Source organism: Dermochelys coriacea, chromosome 16 (genome assembly GCF_009764565.3).
Source record: "Dermochelys coriacea isolate rDerCor1 chromosome 16, rDerCor1.pri.v4, whole genome shotgun sequence".
Taxonomy (NCBI): Eukaryota; Metazoa; Chordata; order Testudines; family Dermochelyidae; genus Dermochelys; species Dermochelys coriacea.
Genome location: NC_050083.1, coordinates 9901216 through 9918261, shown reverse-complemented (window position 1 = coordinate 9918261; position 17046 = coordinate 9901216). Strand labels below are relative to the sequence as shown.

General features: G+C 49.8%; 1 protein-coding gene across 2 annotated transcripts in view; it reads left to right on the top strand.

The window, feature by feature from the left end:
• Positions 1-17046, top strand: part of ASTN2 (astrotactin 2) — a 628164-nt gene that overhangs the window by 106367 nt on the left and 504751 nt on the right. The window lies entirely within an intron of this gene.

Here is a 17046-nt window from a genome sequence, read left to right as displayed (position 1 = left end):
AATAGCCCAGGGAGAAGGGAGTTCCAGAACTTGAGACTGGTGTCTCAGGCAAAGTTCCAGTTAAAATCAAAAGGGAATTCTGCCTGTGAGAGGACTGCAGGGTCTGACTAAATCGAGGAGAAAAACAGGCAAGGGCAAGATATCCCAGAAATGCTTAAGGAGAGGGGGCGATACCCGGAGAAGCTGAGATGGGATTGGAGAAGCTGCCAGTCCAAAAACACCTGATTCTCCTCCTGCTCACGTTAGCTCCTACCTCAATAACAAAATAGACCGGGTTTATGTGGCCATGTTCCTTTCTTCCAGGTAGATCAGATTTCTTACAAGGAAATGTTGTTGTATGTATACCATTAAGTCTGATGTGGACAGCAGTTGGTGAGCAGAAATTTCAGGGATAAGGCATTCTTCTTGCAAGAAGGTCAGTCTGAGGTCATGCTGGGGTTGGAGGTGGGCAGTAGACAGATCTCCGCTTGTCCCCTTTGCTCCTGTCTTCTAGGCCGTTGGCAAGGGACATCCCTGGAGCTAATTTCAGTATAGCCGTCCGCTCAAGTTTCAATCACAATGTTGCTGCTGTTAGAATAGAGATCCCAGCTGAGCTTCTTTGTGCTGGGTGTTAAACGTGTACATGTTTCAGAATAGCAGCCGTGTTAGTCTGTATTCGCAAAAAGAAAAGGAGTACGTGTGGCACCTTAGAGACTAACAAATTTATTAGAGCATAAGCTTCCGTGAGCTACAGCTCACTTCATCGGATGCATTTGGTGGAAAATACAGTGGGGAGATTACATAGTGTACATGTAATAGACACCCTGTGCCCTGAAGAGTTTGCCACCTAAATACTCAAGAGGGACAATGGGTGGGAGCAAGGGAGTATCATCATCCCCATATAGAGGTGAGAATCAAGGCACAGTAGATTTAAATGACTTGCCCACACATACAGTCTGGGATTGAGCCAGGAATTAAACCCAGATCTCTGGAGTCCTCAGTCCAGCACTTCAACCATGAGACCAGCCTTCTAGCCTGCCACTTTAAGGCAATTGTTCTAAGATGTTTCCCTTTTGGGCTCCCCTCTTGGCATCTTCTCTGAGACATTTACCCCCTCTTCTTGGCAGATGCCCCTGCACCCTCCTCTACCTTCACCTTCATGATGGTCCCTCTGTTAACCACTCCTAGACGCCTCTCCTCTGTGCTCATTCCTACCATCAAGCTGCTCCCCTCATTACAGCACCTCAGGGCTTATCTACATGGGAGATTGAGCAGAATAGCTCCCCATGTGGACATGCTTATTCTGGAACAAGAATGTCTCTCTCCGATTTAGCATCATCCACTTTGGACCAAGTCATCAGTCTCCACTGAATAAGATTCCTTGGAGGAGATCCCAGACCACTTCCACCCTGAATCCCTTTCTGGAGTCTCTCTGCAGGGTTAAATGGATGCGTCTGTGCTGGGAAATGGTTGGAGGACAGAGAATTTCATGTCTAGACAGACAATTTCAGCAGCAACTTGTTCCGTCGCTGCACGGCTGCTGGTTTCCCCGCTGCGCGAGAAGGTGTTGATGACTTTAAACACTATGCAGTGGCAGGCAGATCAAAGCACGGGGCGATGAGATAATGTTTGTTCTGACCATATAAATAGAATCCCATGTTCTGGCACGGGGGGGGGGGGGTGTGTTTCTCCTGGAGAGCTGGGCCTGCAGCCTCTCCGCTCACAGACTCAGTGATGTGTCTCACCTTTACAAACTTATCTCTGTGGTCTGGAAATGTGGTTCGTTTTTCTGGTTGCTCTGTGTGTTTGGGGGAGGGGGGAGCTTTCCTTCCAAGAGGGATCCCAAATGCTTTATGGACTAAACCCAGCATCAATGAAATGCGGCCAGCTCTGGAGCATTGAGCAATGAGTGAGCAGTGCATAAAACTGAGCAAATGGGGCCAAGGCCAGTAGACGAAGCCCAATGCCAAGAAGTGCCATGGGATCATTGAGATTCTGACAGAGCAGACAGTTTCTGCAGAAGGTCTTTAGCACCGTTACTCTCTGGTCCCAGGGTTCACTCACAGAACGGAGGAGATGAGGGTCCTCTTTCCAGGCTGAGTTTCTATAGTGAGGCACCGTGAATTGCTAGTGCAGTTTGCAAAATCCCGGTGAGATCCTTAGGGGTGGATGCCTTGCCCCCTTCACTCACGTGGCATGGGGAGGAGGTGCCATGCAGACTGTACATGTTCATTGTCGGATTTGGAGATATTCTTATTGTTTCTAGGGCTCCAAGTCCTTATGTACCAGCTCCCAGATGAATAGGGGATTTGGGTTTGGAGGGCAGAGCCTGGCTGGGCTGTGTCACTCCTCATTAGAGCTGGTGGGAAATCTTCCATGAAAACCCAATGGTCCAGGCAGTGGGGGTGGGGGAATGTCATGGAAATAGTTTTCTCTCTCTCTCCTGACAGGCTCTGTTCTCCACAAATATCCTCCAAGCAGTTGCCTGGTGTGCTATTGGCTAAAACCAGCCCTGAATGCATTGCATGCTATCTGAGAGCGCTGGGTTTTGCCATATCTCACTAGAGCAGTGGCCATTCTAGTTTCCCAGCTTGACGTTATGGAAGAATGTTGACCAGTTCATTTCTTCATACTGCCTCTCCCCGAAAACTGTACCTGGTGATTTGGGCAGTGCTGTTAAGGGGAGTTCTCCTTCCAGCATCTCGCTCACTTGCCATGGGCTTCCTTCACCTTTGCCTCTGTTAATGGTCGCAACAGACTTGAGCTAGCCCCGCATCTCTAGCCTGTGTGCTCTTTGTTTTGGGAGCCAGTTGTATATGAGTGTATTGACTGACTCCCTCTTTCCCCTTTGGTGCTTTGTTCCATCAGCACCTTAGAAATAAATGAAATCTCATGTCTCCACCCCACTGCTTTTATGCTGGCTGGATCCTTGCATATGTCTGCACCAGGATGCGAGGAAGAGGTGAATGAGCATTATGAGTATAGGCTGAAGTCTGTCCAGAAAGGGTTAATGGATAAACATTTAGCACGGGGTGGATTAAACCCATGATTTAAAAAAGTCAGGATTTTTTAAAAAATATTTTTTAATGTATGGATTGCTAATTTACTTCACATTTTAGCTTTCACTTGCTAAAGTAGATGTCTGCTACTTGTTTCATAGTTTCCTAATTGTTTGTAGCATTTCAGATTTCAATCTTTTTCAGCTAACAATGGTATACTTAAAATCCTTATCTACAATGAAAAGGACAAACCCAGGGTCTCACAAACATCCTTACTGTAAACACAAACTCAAACACAGCAGGGATAAGCAAATAGCCTGTTCTATTTTAGCAACCAACATAGACTTCAAAAAGATTGAACTTCGTCAGGCCAAGACAGCTGATGTGCTTTGACCAGGCTGTACGCCTCCGTCAGTATTGCAGTCTGAAAGGAATGGAGCTTGTGCTTCTAAGTCACATGGGTGCTGTTGAGAAGGTCCCTGTTTTATATTATTAAATATGGCCTTCAGAGCCTAGCACAGGGCTTCTATTTTTTTTTTAAATTGTCCTCTGTGAATAAAAAAGGTCATTAACTTCATTGTGTTGAAACTCTAAGAGTATAATCCACTCCAACTACCTGGGTCTGCATACGACACTTGAAGCTGTGGCATGGGCCAGTTGGAGACAGGATACTGGGCTAGACGGACCATTCGTCTGACCCCAGTATGGTGGTTCTTGTGCTCTTATGAGTCTGAGGCACCTAGATGCTTCTGAAAAACCCAAATACCTTTAAAAATCTGGCCCTAAATAATGTTAACACAGGAACAATTATTTTTTCTTTTGAAAAGACAAAGATTCTTTGCCACGAAGAGAAGTTGTTAATCGTGATACAATTTTAGCCCTTGATGTTGCAACCACTTTTATGCATGCACCAAACTCTAAGCACAGGAGAAATGGCACTGATTTGTCTTTAGCAGTTTGGTAAAAATCAAATAAGATTCGGTATTAGGAGTGGTGCGATATATTTGTGTGTGTGTGTGTATGCAATTTAGTTCATTATGAATTTTAACCCCAAATTGCAGTTTCACACACTTGTTAATTAGTCTTGCCTAACCTCATCCTAACTTACAGCAATGGCTTAAAAAACAAAAACAAACTAATTAAATCATCCCCCCTGTAAATTACTGCCCTTGGTTTAGTCCCTTAAAGGGTTAAGAGCAGCTGCAAGCACCTTCCTCTCCTTAGAAGGCAGGAGCGCTGGCTCTGCATAGTCTGAGGGCCAGCGTCCTTCTGCCTTTCTCTGTCCCAGCTTGGGGTGGGTAGGTTGTTTCATCTCCTCCCAGGACCCTGGCGCTCAAATTTCCAATGGAGACGTGCACCCAAGGGCTGATGCCAAGGTGAAGAGCCACGCAACCCGGATCCTCGGGGAGAAGAGGATGAAGGCAAGTGCGTCATGCTGCAGCCTTCGATGAGACCAAGCGGGCACAGGTGCCGGAAGCAAGGCTGCCTCCAACAAGAATAAAGGGAGAAGCTTCTTGCCTTGGACTGGGGCAGCGGAGTAGGGGAGAGAGCTCTAAAGGAGCCATGCACGGGCCTTACCTAGACCCTTCCAAGCATGGGTCTGGCTTTTCATCTAATTGGTGTTTTTTAAGGAAAGGATCCCAGACCCCCCTGGGTTCAAAGGGAAGCAGGGTGCTGTGCAGAAGCCCGAGGTGGCTGAGCATGTGTTTTATGCAAATAGGAAGCTCCTCTGTCTCTTCCTCCACACTCGGTTGGGGTGGGAAGGGAGAGGCAAGGTCTTTGCAACAGGGAAACTGCCACTTGAGGAGCCTTTGGGGAGATCCTAATCAGAGAAAGGAAGCAACCCACACCTCGAACCAGAAGTCGGGGTTGGGGGGAGCGTATGTCAGTGGCAGAGGAAGGAAGCACTTTTAAGATGAGATTTAAGCATTTCATTAATTTTCTGTCAAGGTGCCCCCCTGATAAATTGCAAACAACTGCTCCATGTCTCCCCCCACCCGCAAGCTGTCGGTTCCTCCAGGCTCCAAACAGAACCCAGAAGCCTCCAGGGAGCTATCGAAGGAGGAGATGCTGCTCAGCATGTCCCTTCAATGGATACCTTGCCGCACATAGCCACAGATCTCTTCCTCCTGGCTCAAATGGCTCTGTTTCTGCAGGAGGCTGGTTAAGTGGTGCCCAAGGCAGGGAGTGGCATGCCCCGTGCTGCAAACACCATTATCACCCTTGTTCGCTGTGCTTTTTATTTTCCTCTAGGGCTCTTTTTTTTTCCCCCAATTTGTACAGCTCAAGTCAAGCAGCTGTTCTCAACAAAATTACTAAACTTGCTGTTCTGGTGCTTCGGCACTTGGGTGTGCGCGCAGCCTGGTAATATAGTGTGAGACCGGCTGGATTTCTGTGTCCGTCTGGCTTCTTGTATGACCCTTACCTGCTGTAGTAGCTGAACACATCACAGGTGAATGGGTTTGTTCTCTCACCAGCCCTGTGAGGTAGGGAAACGTTTGTTCCCCTTCTGCAACATGGGGCTGAGAGGCAGATTAAATGACTTGGCCAAGGTCAGCGAGACTGTGGCGGAGTTAGGAGTTGAACCCAGCCTCCTACATACAAGTACGATGCCTTAATCCCCAGGCCCCCTTCTGTGTTAAGCCGAAAACCATGCGTTTCAGATTAAGTGATATGATGGGCTGCTCCTTTTCCCACCAGTCTTCTAGGATGTTGATCTGGTGGGTGAGAAACACACCTGGAAATGGAAGCTTTAGGATTATTTGTGTTACAGTAGCACTTAGAAACCCCAATAAGAGATCAGGACCTGGTTGTGTTACGTGCTGTACAGACACGCACAGCAGAAAGTCCCTGCGCCAGGGCGTGTACAGTCAGGACCCAACAGGTGAATAAAGCAGATGATGGTGTGAGGATGAGAAGGAGATTGTAACACAATAAACCATTTTTCCACTAAGCTCTGAAGTCTCTGCTCCCACCTTGCTGCCACACAGTGCATGATGCCAGCGTGGTGTCGTTCTGCCTTATAATTGGCATAACCTTCTCTTGTCTCGGAGGATGAGTATCCCAATTTTATGGGCCAGTCACTTCTGGAACGGTGGAAAATCTGGAGTTTGGGGTGGATTTCTACCCCCTTGTGTTATAATGCCACTTATCTAGCACCTTTCCTTGCGGCATGCGTTATTACAGCCTGGGTCCACTACACCAGCTACTGCAGAGCATCCATTCTTGGGGAGGTTGGGGGGTGGGAGGTGATTCACGGCCCCACGGCAGTGCTAGACAACTGCGTAGGTTAGGAAATAAAATGGTTTTATTGACATTATGGTCTATAGCAAGAACCAAGTGGCGTAAATTGTAGGAGTTAGAATAGAGCTGAGTGAATAATCTGCTTTTTCAGTTCAGTTGGTGAACCAAAAAAAAAAAAAAGGTTTTGAAACTGTTCTTGTGGCTTTTCTTGCTGAAATGAAGGTGGAAAAAAAGTTTGGGTCAAAGGGAATGTTTTGAATGTTGATTTTCCAAATAGAAATGTTCAGTTGAAATGTTTTGACATTTCAAAGAAACAACGTTTTATTTAGCTGAAGCTATTCCTGAATTTTCAAATAGCTTCAATGCATTTTCTGGGTGAATTTACTATTCACCCCCCAAATTTTGCCCAGCTCTAGTAAAGCGTGCCACCAGCGACAGAGTGATATGTGTAAAGGGGACATGAAAATGAAAAGTACAAGGAAAGCAAAGTTAATGTTGAAGAGCAAATTTCCTAGTGCCCACCTCTCTTCTGCCATACCACGTGGTATGACTGTTCCACCGAGGCCAACCCTGGATTGGCAGGAGGAACTGCAGATTAGAACGAAGATGTTCTGGCAGAGCTCTCTGTGCCAGCAGCCTTGCATGGTGCTTGTCCCACTCAGACCCTCAGCCCTTCATCCTTGCATTTGAATCTGAGACAAGGTCCTTTAAATCAGAGATGGGGTCCTTAGCTCCATGATGGCATTACAGGGGCAGTGGGGGAGGCAGTCCTCAAGGTGTGTGTTATTTTACTCACCCCGTGCTCTCCAGACAGGCTTTTCCTTTCCTTATGCTATCTGGACTATTACATTAAATTGCTTTCAGCAATTGCCTGGCTGTTTCATTGATTTTATCAGGAGAGTCCATTGGTGAGGGAGCCCGAAGGTGCTGCCGGGAATGTTAAAACAATAAACTTGTTTTGCACCTGGTCACAACAGCCTGGAGAGACCACAGGGACTTTGTGACTCAAAGGAGGGAAGGGGTAGGGGATGGGGTGCTGTCTGTAGGGGGGGTGCATTATACAGGAGGCCTAAAGTGGGGGAGTCTAAACCCTTCAGGGCATGGGCGCTGGAAAGACTGCAACTGTGGGGCGGTGCGGGGGAAGACAAGTGTCCCTTCTTCTTCCCCCCCCCTCCTCGATGGGAAGAAACTGAGGCACAGAAAGGCTAGTGGGAAACATTGGGTGCCAGGCTACCCCGTGAGCCAGCATTGGAGGCCAAATTTAGACATTTCTGTCTCCCTGGGCTTGATCCACTAGTCCACGCTGCCTGTTACAGCCGAGCTTTTCGTGCAACCGAGGCACTCATCCTTCCTCACTCCCACAGCTGCAGCAACAAACTTCTCTGGGACCATATGGATATATATTCATCTCTCACGCTCTTCCCCCTCAGGCAGAGCCCTTCCTCCAGCAGGGAGCCAAGGCTTCTCTGAATGCAGAAGCAGCGTGCGGGTGGGGCTGCTTATGATTTTGACGTGTGTATGTATAGGAATTCAGTCCAGTGGCTTCCAGCCAGCATGCAAAGAACTCATCCTTCTGTAAAGATCTATCCCAGCTGCGCATCCTCCTCCCCGTGCATTTGGATACATATGTATTGTCCATGCGGGCAAATTCAGTTTTCTCCTTTCCTTCCCTCCCCACAATTAAATTAAGGATTAAGGTGGCTCTGTCCCTGTCATGACCCTTGGCAAGGATCTGTTTGTCTTGGGCATTGTTCATCAGAAGGACTTTGCGCCCCAGTGCGTAGCCTGTAACTAACATTTCTCCTTGCAGCTCATCCTAATTTCCCTCTCTCTATTTGCCTGGCAGGCAGAGGGAATTTGTCTCAGATATGCCAGCTGTCCAAGCGTCCTAGTGGCACATTGAGATGGGAGCTCTGAGGCTATGACTATGCAGCAAAGAAAAACCTGGGCTGGCCCGTGCCAGCTGACACAGGTTCTTGGGGTCAGGCTGTGGGGTTGTTTCATTGCTATATAGCCTTCTGGACTGGGGCCCGAGCTCTGGGACTCTTCCCCCCTCTTGCATGGTCCTGGAGCCTGGGCTCCAGGCTGAACCCAGATGGCTACACTACACGAGCCTGTGTCAGCTGGAACAGGGGAGCAGCATGTGGCTAGTTGCTGTGAGACCTCCCCTCTGTGCGCAGCAGCGTTTAGGTGGAGTGGGATACTGAGCATGGTGCTTGTGCACCGCGCTGGGGTGGGGTCCTGCATTGATCTCACCGCTAATGCTGTTGTAGCCCATCTTGTTGGCTGTCAAGCGTGCTCGAAGTTGGGAGGTTTCCCAGGGGGACAACGGAAGAGGCTTAATTGACTCTCTCCCCACTGAGAACAGAGGGAGGAGCATGGCTTAAAGGGAGGGAATGACTAGCCGCCAGGTGGCCTTGTGACTCAGCCTTCAAAGAGAAACCAATATCTAGGACCAGCGACAGGGCAAGGGGGGAAATCACCGTTCCTCCACTGTTAGAAAGTCTGAGTCCAGAGCCAAAACTCTGGTAGGTGCGAGGCTGGACAGAAAGAGATGGCAGCTCTGGGACGGGAGGATGCAGGAGAGCAGGGAGAAGGTTTTGCCTTCTCTCTTTGTCCTACTTCTGCATTCAGCTGTTTCTACTCACCGAGGACATGGGCTTCAGAGCCGTCGCTTAGTACCATGAACAATGGAAATTAGCTTGGGTTGGTGGGAGATGTTTAAATTTGTCATTTTTTTCAGAGGGTTTGAGGAAGGGGTGGGAGGGCTGCTGAATACTCAAAGGCCTGTCGAATGGTGGTCTCCTCTCCCGCGATGCCTAAATCTATTCACCCCCTTTGCCCTTTGGGTCAGTTAGACAATGGGCTTGGGTTTTCATCCTGTGATGGAAGGGTCCCATCTCTCTTCCAGCAACCCCCTGTGTTGTTCACAAACTGCTCTGGGCCCAGGGTGTTTGAACGAGATCCTCTTTGTTGGGTGACCAGCCCTCACTGCCTCTGCCTAGCAGAACATGGGCTCCTGCAGCACCTCTGCCCTTCGCTTCCGGTCTCAAGCTGGGCCACTCTAAGGCCAGTTCCCAGTATCACACGCTGCACAGTCAGAGACGCCAAGGGCTGGAATTCCAGGTCCCATTGCCACTGAGATGGGGGGAAAGAGAAAGCGAGAAGGGAGGTGCCTTGTACGAGGGATGAATCCCAGAGAGAGAGAGAGCAAGCTTCTAAAGAGCTGAGCGCGCTGGGTGCTGGGCTTGTTTGGAAATCTGGTGTCACAGTGGGGGCTGCTGGAGGCTGAGATAATCTAGTCCAGAGGTGGGCAAACCACGGCCCGCAGGCCACATCCAGCCCGTGGGACCATCTTGCCCGGCCCCTGAGCTCCCAGCCAGGGAGGCTCGCCCTCAGCCCCTCCCTTGCTGTTCCCTCTCCCCCGTAGCCTTGGTGCACTGCGCCAGCAGCGCTCTGGCCTGCCGGGCAGAGTGGCTGGCTCTGGCATGGTAAGGGGACAGGGAGCGCAGGGTCCCGGAGGGCATTCACGGAGCAGGGAGTGGTTGGATGGGGCAGAGGTTCGGGACGGGATGGTCAGAGAATGGGGAATGGGGAGCTGGATAGGTGTGTGTGTCCTGGGGGACCTGTTAGGGGGCAGGGGTGTGGATAGGGGTTGGGGCAGTCAGGGGACAGGGAGCAGGGGGGTTGGATAGGGATTGGGGTCCTGGGGGGTGGTTAGGGGCTAGGGTCCTGGGAGTGGGCGGTCAGGGGACAAGGATTAGTGGGGGTTGGATGGGTTCTGAGGGGGGCAGTTGGGTGGGAAGTAGGAGGGGGCGGATAGGGGTGGGGGCCAGGCTGTTTTGGGAGGCACAGCCTTCCCTACCCGGCCCTCCATATGTGGCCCTTGGGCCAAACAGTTTGCCCACCCTTGATCTAGTCCCTTGAGTGGAACAGTATAGAACTAAGTCTCCTTTGTTCCCATCGGGACAGCTCACTGGCTGATGTCCAGGACTGCATGAGAGTGGGGAGTGCATTTCCCTTCCCTTCCCTTCCCCCCCTTCCCAGGTAGGGACCGTTCCCTCCAGTTTCGAGCTGGGGCATGCATGGGTTGGTTCTGACAGCAGGCAGTCTGCAGGGAGGTAGGCAGCCACGCCGATGCGACTGCTCTTCCACATCCTTAACCTTTCGGAAATGAGGATTCTGTGTTGAATGCCGCCATCCCGGGAAGTTTAATCTGGTCCTGGAGCTTGGTGTCAATCCCTCTCAAGGAGCCAGGTGTGTTCTGGATGCTCGTTGTCTGTGACTCCATTTGTGGTAATGAGTGCTGGGCAGGGAGAGATGGGCTGGCAGCTCAAAGACGGGCTTTCTGGGCAGGGTCTGAAGAGCCTTCGACATACAGATTAACCCAGAGACTGTGTCCTGGGACAGTCCATTACCACCGTGCAATCACTTCTGACAAGCTTTCTTCTCCTTTGCTGCTTCTGTGCTGCATTGTTAATGCAGAAGCAAGAGCGTTGAGGAGGCAAGAGAGGGAGATGAATCAAACAGCCACAGGGAAAGAGTAGCCACTAATAAACGGAGGACATTAGGGCCTTAAAAAACTGAAGAAGTCTTGTTAGTAAACTTCAGGGAAGAGCACCAAAATATCCTCAGCAAGCATCATCTGAGAACTACCTAAATAGCCTCTAGTAATGTCTGAGGAAATAGTTGTTTGTTTGCATTGATCCCAGTTGAGATCAGGGCCTCATTTTGTGAGATGCTGCAGGTACACACACTGAGGCTTTGTATACGCTACCACTGTTGTGGGTAAAACTTTTGTTGGTGCGGGGTGTGAAAAAACACCCCCCTGACCGACACAAGTTTCACCGACAAAAGGGCTGGTGTGGGCAGCGTTATGTCGGCAGGCGAGGCTCTCCTGCTAACATAGCTAACTTTGCTTGTGAGGGATGGTTTAATTATGCTGGCGGGAGAGCTCTCTCCTGCCGGCAAAGAACGGATACATGAGAGACCTTGCAGCTACAGCGGTACAGCAGTGCCACTGTAAGGTCTGTCGTAGACATAGCCTAAGAGAGACAGTCCCTGCCCTGCAGCGTTTGCAGTCCAAATAGCCAAAAGGGTCTAAGGTATGGATCATTATTATCCCCATTTTACAGATGAGGAGCAGAGGCCCAGAGGTGAAGGGACTTGCCTAAGGTCCCCTTGGAATCCTGTGGCAGTGCCAGGGATAGAAGCCACAAAGGAGTTCAGTTCTCACTTTTCCCCAGCATTCTAGATGTGCCCTCTGAAATATTCAACGTGGCTACGGTGGAGTTCTGTAATAAACGTACGCGAGTCAGATAACACAGCTTGATAGTTAGATGCATGGAAAATTAAACACCCAGCCGCTGGTTATGATGGGTTATCATTCATTTCCCTCTCTTTTCTGCTTTCTCTCTCATCATTCTCTTATTACCCTTTCTCCCTCTCTCCTTCTTGCTTATCACTTTCTTTGATCTCTCCCTCTCTGTTGTTACACACTTCCCTTCCCCTGTGCTAGGGCTTCCAGTTCCATTTGTATCCCAGATGAATCGGCCTCCTTGTAACAATGGCCCTCGTGCCACTGCTGCTTTAGCAGGGGGACGAAAGGGGTGGGGATGGGGGTGAATGCGAGGTAGGTAACCAGGTGAAAAGAACTCAGTCTAGCTCAAAAGCTGCCTCTCAGTCCAATCACAGCTTGTTGCTGAGCCATGTGGCAGCCTGCACCGAGTGGCTTAATTCACTCCAGGAAGATTATTCACAGATGCTGCAATTACATTGACAATATTGTTTCAAAAATGGCCATCAGCATCGAAACAGGTATGGGGGGCTGCTTAGCCTGTTGTTATCCATTTACCCAGATATCCCGGCTAATCCGCTTTCAGATGGCGAGAGTTCATTGGTTTTGTTCAGCGCGCCCGGCTCGTCTAATTGAAATGAATTCTCTCCCAGTTTTGAACGGATGGGTCATTAAGGACAGAACGGGGGATGGGCCACCTCTCCTAGATTTCCTATCACAGATTGTCACAGCATGGTGCAACTGGGCTGAAGTGAGCCAGTGCCCTTGATTTCTCTCTCCAGCAGGGATGGAGCTCTTCTTTCTCCAGGCATGCACCAGTGGCCTGCTGGGATCCGGTACAAGCCCTCTGCTTTTAGGAAGGTAAAATCCCAAATGATTTCAGCCCCTGGAACAGTGCAGAGCAGCCTCAGTGATGGGACTTGCTAGAGCATTTGGGGGAGGGAGTGTTAACAATGCATCAGCCCTGCAGGCCTCCTCTCCTAGCCCATTATAATCCCTAATTTACATAGGAGGAAAACAGAAGGCAGAGAGTACAGAGCTGGGGAGAGGAGAGCACAGGCCATCCTGGCTGGTACTCCCAGGCATTGCCTATATTAAGAATGCCCCCCCCCCCCCGATAAGTGTAGTTGAGCCTAGTGCAGACAGGCTAAACCATTAAAAGCCCAAATTTGCACCAGTGCTGCTTGCCCCAGTTTCAAGCAGGGCTAAGCCTCCCAGGTGCAGACGGTAGCCTGGCCTGTCCACGCTAGGGTACATACTGGTGCAGCGATGCTGGGGACTGGACACCGAGGGCGATGAGTGGGGCAAATCGCTAGTGTTAACAGAGACCACCCCCAGCCCCCACCCCGGTGCAGCGGCACTGTCAGTCAATCCCTGAAGCAGTGCATCGAAAAATAGTCCACGGAAAGCTATTGGGTATCTCTGCCTGAGGCTCTGGGCAGAGCCCTGTGTCAGTCTCCCATAGCCCCTCTACAGAGGTGAAGGGTTTGTGCAGCTTAATTCGCTGGCATTGATAAAGTGCCCAAAGCCCATGGATGGCAGGTGCAAGGGGAAGGTGTCCCTCTGGCCCAGGCATCATCCCTGCCTGAGCAAACTTTGCGCTGTGGAGCACTCTTGTGCATGCAAGGTGGTCATGCCGGAAGCCACCCCCAACTCCGTCGGGGCGTGCCGATCTCCCCGAGCGCCTATTGAATTTCTGCCCGCTTCACCTGGTGAGATTTCTACTGCTGCTGCCTGGCTCCCAAGTGAAACATCCGCCGGCACAGCCTATGATCCCTGTGGGGCTGGTGCCTGCTGGGAACATCTGCTCCCTCCCTCGGCCCCTCAGCCGTGTAGGTGGCATCGCTTCACTCTAGCTCTGTGCCCATTGCAGGGAGCTGGGGGGAGGCATTGCCCTTCCATTGCCAGGAAAGTGCCAGGGAGCAGCGGTGCAGAGGTGGGTGATAAAAGCCCATCTTGGCATGAGACAGGGTGGGAGCCAGACTCTGAAGTGGGAGGTTGCGGAGAGGGGAGGAGTATGGATTGAGCAACAAAGTTGGGGCTGGGAGAGTCGCCAGGGAATGCCAGAGTGTTCAGGAGAAGCCTGGCAGAGCACATTTGCACCGTGGCTTCCCTTTGAGAGCAGATGAAATGAAGTTCCACGGCAGGCGGACGCGTCAAGAATTTTTAGCGGCTCTTTTAGAAGGATACAGCTTTATTTTTGGTTCTGTAATCACTTGTTTACCTTTGCTGCCCGGTCAAGATTCTCCCGGGACTTAGTGGCTCATGAAAGTGATGGAATCTGTGTTAGCGATGGGAAGGAAGAGCCTGTGCTTGAAGGAGGTCAGGGCTTAGTGCAGGAGAAGTAGACGAGAAGGTATAAATTGGGTCGCTGTATTGGACGCAGCCCTCTTCCCCCGCAGGCGAATGGAGGAGGATCTGGCTTGGTTCACGGGTTGGATCAGTGAGGGCACAGAGTGTCGGTCCATGGCAGGGTCCTGAAATCAGAGCCTGTGCACACAGATTCCTGCTCCCAAGCCGGTGTAACACAGAAGTAGAAGGGAAAGTGTCCTACATCTATCTGTGAGCACAAAGCTTAGAACCAATGCCCATCGAGGAGAAATGCAGGAGTTTGCAAAGCTCTTGCATGTTAACAGGTTTTGGGTTATGGGTTTTTTTTTTAAAGCCTGGCTCTAAGCCCTCAGCATGCACGGTGGGACATGCGTGTCCCCAGCCAGCTCCTCGTAATTAAAGCTGTCTCCTCTTCGTTAGAATGCCTTGCAATTAGAGCTAGGCGTGATGCCTAACTTTAACTTCAGAGGCTCAAAAGTGAAAACTTGAAGCCCTCTCCCCTGGGAAGACAAAATGTTACTCCTGAGGGCATTTTGCACCCAAACCTACACATTCTGTGCACAATATTTTAAAATTCTGCAAAATTCTGCTAACTCTTTGTCAAATAAATGTGGAGGCTCCAGCACAGCACTGGGGAGCGCAGGCCACTGGCTACACAGAGGTGGGAGCTCACTGTGCAGCTTCCCCCGGTGAGACTGCACCCAATCCTGACATAATGCAAGGACAAGGCCTGCCCCAGAAACACCCCAGGGCCTTGTCCCTCCGTGTGGGCAGGCAGGCTCAGCATCCAAGTGTGGAGGGGCTTAGTGGGGGGGGATGCAGGTGTGAACTGAAAGGGTTCTGTGTGGGGCAATCTGACCAGGGCCGAGCACGTGGTCTAGCCCCCGACCCAATGCCCTGGCCGGAGTGGGGCCGAGCCGCATGGTGCAACTCGCGAGCCGATCTGGCCCGCGGGCCGTAGTTTGCCCACCCCTGTGCTACCACCATACAAACAAATAGCAAGATGGAATCCTGCTGGCCCATAGGTGCAGAGGATTGGCAACTAAAGCAATGCAAGATGTTTGCTTTCCAAGTGTTCCCCTCACCCCCAATATCAGGCAGTGGGGTGTAGTGGTTTTCCCTGGCTCCCAACACTCTGCTAGCTCAGATCTCATTCCTTTGGTAATAAGATCGCTGGGTCAGTCCCTGTTAGAACATTTAGAAACAAGCAAACAAAACTACAGCAGGGTCATTTCAGATTCTTTATAGTTCCAGTTTTCAATCAATACAGCAAGAGGTCTAGGAGCACAGGTTACAATTTTTCAGTGAGATGGTTTAGCCTTGAGTATACAATACAGCTAGCGCACTGACAGGTGTGCTGCAGAACAAAGAATCTTAAGATGGGTAAACAGTAACCCCACTTCCTGGACACTACAGTGCTAATAAGCGATGGTCACATAAACACCACCCTATACCGGAAACCTACTGACCGCTATTCTTACCTACATGCCTCCAGCTTTCATCCAGACCACACCACACGATCCATTGTCTACAGCCAAGCTCTACGATACAACCGCATTTGCTCCAACCCCTCAGACAGAGACAAACACCTACAAGATCTCTATCATGCATTCCTACAACTACAATACCCACCTGCTGAAGTGAAGAAACAGATTGACAGAGCCAGAAGAGTACCCAGAAGTCACCTACTACATGACAGGCCCAACAAAGAAAATAACAGAACGCCACTAGCCATCACCTTCAGCCCCCAACTAAAACCTCTCCAGCGCATCATCAAGGATCTACAACCTATCCTGAAGGACGACCCATCACTCTCACAGATCTTGGGAGACAGGCTAGTCCTTGCTTACAGACAGCCCCCCAACCTGAAGCAAATACTCACCAGCAACCACACAACAGAACCACTAACCCAGGAACCTATCCTTGCAACAAAGCCCGTTGCTAAATGTGTCCACATATCTATTCAGGGGACACCATCATAGGGCCTAATCACATCAGCCACACTATCAGAGGCTCGTTCACCTGCGCATCTACCAATGTGATATATGCCATCATGCCAGCAATGCCCCTCTGCCATGTACAGTGATCAAACTTGACAGTCTCTACGTAAAAGAATAAATGGACGCAAATCAGACGTCAAGAATTACAACATTCAAAGCCAGTTGGAGAACACTTCAATCTCTCTGGTCACTCGATTACAGACCTAAAAGTGGCAATGCTTCAACAAAAAACCCGACTCCAATGAGAGACTGCTGAATTGGAATTAATTTGCAAACTGGATACAATTAACTTAGGCTTGAATAGAGACTGGGAGTGGATGGGTCATTACACAAAGTAAAACTATTTCCCCATGTTTATCCCACCCCCCACTGTTCCTCAGACATTTTTGTCAACTGCTGGAAATGACCCATCTTGATTATCACTACAAAAGGTCCTCCCCCCCCCCCCCAGCCCCTGCTCTCCTGCTGGTAATAGCTCACCTTAAGTGATCACTCTGGTTACAGTGTGTATGGTAACACCCATCGTTTCATGTTCTCTATGTATATAAATCTCCGCACTGTATTTTGCACTGAATGCATCCGATGAAGTGAGCTGTAGCTCAAAAGCTTATGCTCAAATAAATTTGTTAGTCTCTAAGGTGCCACAAGTACTCCTTTTCTTTTTGTAACATTTTGGAGACCTTTGATGTGGGCTTAGATAATGGGAACTGTTCCATTCACAGGTCTCAAGTCAGCAAAGTCCTTAAACATGCTTAACCTGAAGGTCCATCCTTATTCACTAAGGCCTGGTCTACACTAGAAAATTACATTGCTCAGGGGTATAAAAAATTCACATCCCTGCACGGTGTAGCTAAGATGACCTAAGTTCCTGTGTAGACGGTGCTGGATTGATGGAAGAATTCTTCTGTCAGCCTAGCTACCACCTCTATGAGAGGTGGATTACCTATGCCAATGGGAGAATGCCTCCTGTTGATGTAGGTACTATCTACACTGAAGTGCTATAGCACTTAATAAACATATGCTTAAGTCCCACTGAAGACCATGGAAGTTAAACATTAACTGAAGTTCTCTGTAGACTTTAGTATCCCACTGGAAATATATTGGATGCTATTTTATTTTTTGGGCGATGGTGAAGGGATCATGAACCTAGGAAACACTCGATTTTTTTCCTTTTCTTTAAAGACAAATAACCGATGCC